Raw genomic sequence first — 2500 nt, 5'->3', positions numbered from 1 at the left:
CCGGGGAGAGCTTTTTGCCATGTGTTTCTTGCTCATCATCAAAGCTTTAAACCCTTATTTGAACCTTCTCACCTTCTCTGTCCTGTCCCAGGGCTTATAATTCTTTCTGTCTGACGACAAGCAGCAGCAGCAGCAGCAGCAGCAACAGCAACAGCAGCAGCAGCAGCAGCAGCAGAATAAGAGAAGTAAAATAAAAAACTTTCACACCTTCGGCTATACCACCCTGAAAGCGCCCGATCTCGTCTGATCTTGGAAGCTAAGCAGGCTTGGGCCTGGTTAGTACCTGGATGGGAGACCGCCTGGGAATACCAGGTGTTGTAGGCTTTTAATTTTTTCTCACAGTCCGGGGAGAGCTTTTTGCCATGTGTTTCTTGCTCATCATCAAAGCTTTAAACCCTTGTTTGAACCTTCTCACCTTCTCTGTCCTGTCCCAGGGCTTATAATTCTTTCTGTCTGACGACAAGCAGCAGCAGCAGCAGCAGCAGCAGCAGCAGCAGCAGCAGCAGCAGCAGCAGCAGCAGCAGCAGCAGCAGCAGCAGCAGCAGCAGCAGCAGCAGCAGCAACAGAATAAGAGAAGTAAAATAAAGAACTTTCACACCTGCGGCCATACCACCCTGAAAGCGCCTGATCTCGGAAGCTAAGCAGGGTTGGGCCTGGTTAGTACCTGGATGGGAGACCGCCTGGGAATACCAGGTGTTGTAGGCTTTTTCTTTTCTCACAGTCCGGGGAGAGCTTTTTGCCATGTGTTTCTTGCTCATCATAAAAGCTTTAAACCCTTATTTGAACCTTCTCACCTTCTCTGTCCTGTCCCAGGGTTATAATTCTTTTTGTCTGACGACAAGCAGCAGCAGCAGCAGCAGCAGCAGCAGCAGCAGCAGCAGCAGCAGCAGCAGCAGCAGCAGCAGCAGCAGCAGCAGCAGCAGCAGCAGCAGCAGCAGCAGCAGCAGCAGCAGCAACAGAATAAGAGAAGTAAAATAAAAAACTTTCACACCTGCAGCCATACCACCCTGAAAGCGCCCGATCTCGGAAGCTAAGCAGGGTTGGGCCTGGTTAGTACCTGGATGGGAGACCGCCTGGGAATACCAGGTGTTGTAGGCTTTTTCTTTTCTCACAGTCCGGGGAGTGCTTTTTGCCATGTGTTTCTTGCTCATCATCAAAGCTTTAAACCCTTATTTGAACCTTCTCACCTTCTCTGTCCTGTCCCAGGGCTTATAATTCTTTCTGTCTGACGACAAGCAGCAGCAGCAGCAGCAGCAGCAGCAGCAGCAGCAGAATAAGAGAAGTAAAATAAAAAACTTTCACACCTGCGGCCGTACCACCCTGAAAGCGCCCGATCTCGTCTGATCTCGGAAGCTAAGCAGGGTTGGGCCTGGTTAGTACCGGGATGGGAGACCGCCTGGGAATACCAGGTGTTGTAGGCTTTTAATTTTTTCTCACAGTCCGGGGAGAGCTTTTTGCCATGTTTCTTGCTCATCATCAAAGCTTTAAACCCTTATTTGAACCATCTCACCTTCTCTGTCCTGTCCCAGGGCTTATAATTCTTTTTGTCTGACGACAAGCAGCAGCAGCAGCAGCAGCAGCAGCAGCAGCAGCAGCAGCAGCAGCAGCAGCAGCAGCAGCAACAGAATAAGAGAAGTAAAATAAAAAACTTTCACAATGCGGCCATACCACCCTGAAAGCGCCCGATCTTGTCTGATCTCGGAAGCTAAGCAGGGTTGGGCCTGGTTAGTACCTGGATGGGAGACCGCCTGGGAATACCAGGTGTTGTAGGCTTTTAATTTTTTCTCACAGTCCGGGGAGAGCTTTTTGCCATGTGTTTCTTGCTCATCATCAAAGCTTTAAACCCTTATTTGAACCTTCTCACCTTCTCTGTCCTGTCCCAGGGCTTATAATTCTTTCTGTCTGACGACAAGCAGCAGCAGCAGCAGCAGCAGCAGCAGCAGCAGCAGCAGCAGCAACAGAATAAGAAAAGTAAAATAAAGAGCTTTCACACCTGCGGCCATACCACCCTGAAAGCGCCCAATCTCGTCTGATCTCGGAAGCTAAGCAGGGTTGGGCCTGGTTAGTACCTGGATGGGAGACCGCCTGGGAATACCAGGTGTTGTAGGCTTTTTCTTTTCTCACAGTCCGGGGAGAGCTTTTTGCCATGTGTTTCTTGCTCATCATCAAAGCTTTAAACCCTTATTTGAACCTTCTCACCTTCTCTGTCCTGTCCCAGGGCTTATAATTCTTTCTGTCTGACGACAAGCAGCAGCAGCAGCAGCAGCAGCAGCAGAAGCAGAAGCAGAAGCAGAAGCAGAAGCAGAAGCAGAAGCAGAAGCAGCAGCAACAGAATAAGAGAAGTAAAATAAAAAACTTTCACACCTGCGGCCATACCACCCTGAAAGCGCCCGATCTTGTCTGATCTCGGAAGCTAAGCAGGGTTGGGCCTGGTTAGTACCTGGATGGGAGACCGCCTGGGAATACCAGGTGTTGTAGGCTTTTTCTTTTCTCACAGTCC

General features: G+C 49.9%; 5 non-coding genes and 2 pseudogenes across 5 annotated transcripts; all 7 read left to right on the top strand.

Annotated features, from left to right (window-relative positions):
• Positions 1-205: 205 nt before the first annotated feature.
• Positions 206-324, top strand: LOC128479323 (5S ribosomal RNA). The gene has a single exon (XR_008350207.1). It is a non-coding gene; the product is annotated as a 5S ribosomal RNA (ribosomal RNA).
• Positions 325-596: 272 nt separating this feature from the next.
• On the top strand, positions 597-705 carry LOC128480063 (uncharacterized; annotated as a pseudogene).
• Positions 706-989: 284 nt separating this feature from the next.
• On the top strand, positions 990-1098 carry LOC128479601 (uncharacterized; annotated as a pseudogene).
• Positions 1099-1302: 204 nt separating this feature from the next.
• On the top strand, positions 1303-1421 carry LOC128477308 (5S ribosomal RNA). The gene has a single exon (XR_008348288.1). It is a non-coding gene; the product is annotated as a 5S ribosomal RNA (ribosomal RNA).
• A 233-nt stretch (positions 1422-1654) lies between these two features.
• Positions 1655-1773, top strand: LOC128479379 (5S ribosomal RNA). Its single transcript, XR_008350260.1, has one exon. It is a non-coding gene; the product is annotated as a 5S ribosomal RNA (ribosomal RNA).
• A 218-nt stretch (positions 1774-1991) lies between these two features.
• On the top strand, positions 1992-2110 carry LOC128478341 (5S ribosomal RNA). The gene has a single exon (XR_008349265.1). It is a non-coding gene; the product is annotated as a 5S ribosomal RNA (ribosomal RNA).
• Positions 2111-2362: 252 nt separating this feature from the next.
• On the top strand, positions 2363-2481 carry LOC128477958 (5S ribosomal RNA). The gene has a single exon (XR_008348904.1). It is a non-coding gene; the product is annotated as a 5S ribosomal RNA (ribosomal RNA).
• The last annotated feature ends 19 nt before the right edge of the window (positions 2482-2500 follow it).

This window comes from Spea bombifrons, chromosome 2 (genome assembly GCF_027358695.1).
Source record: "Spea bombifrons isolate aSpeBom1 chromosome 2, aSpeBom1.2.pri, whole genome shotgun sequence".
NCBI lineage: Eukaryota > Metazoa > Chordata > Amphibia > Anura > Pelobatidae > Spea > Spea bombifrons.
The sequence above is the reverse complement of the archived record's forward strand: the minus strand, read 5'-3'. Positions and strand labels throughout refer to the sequence as shown.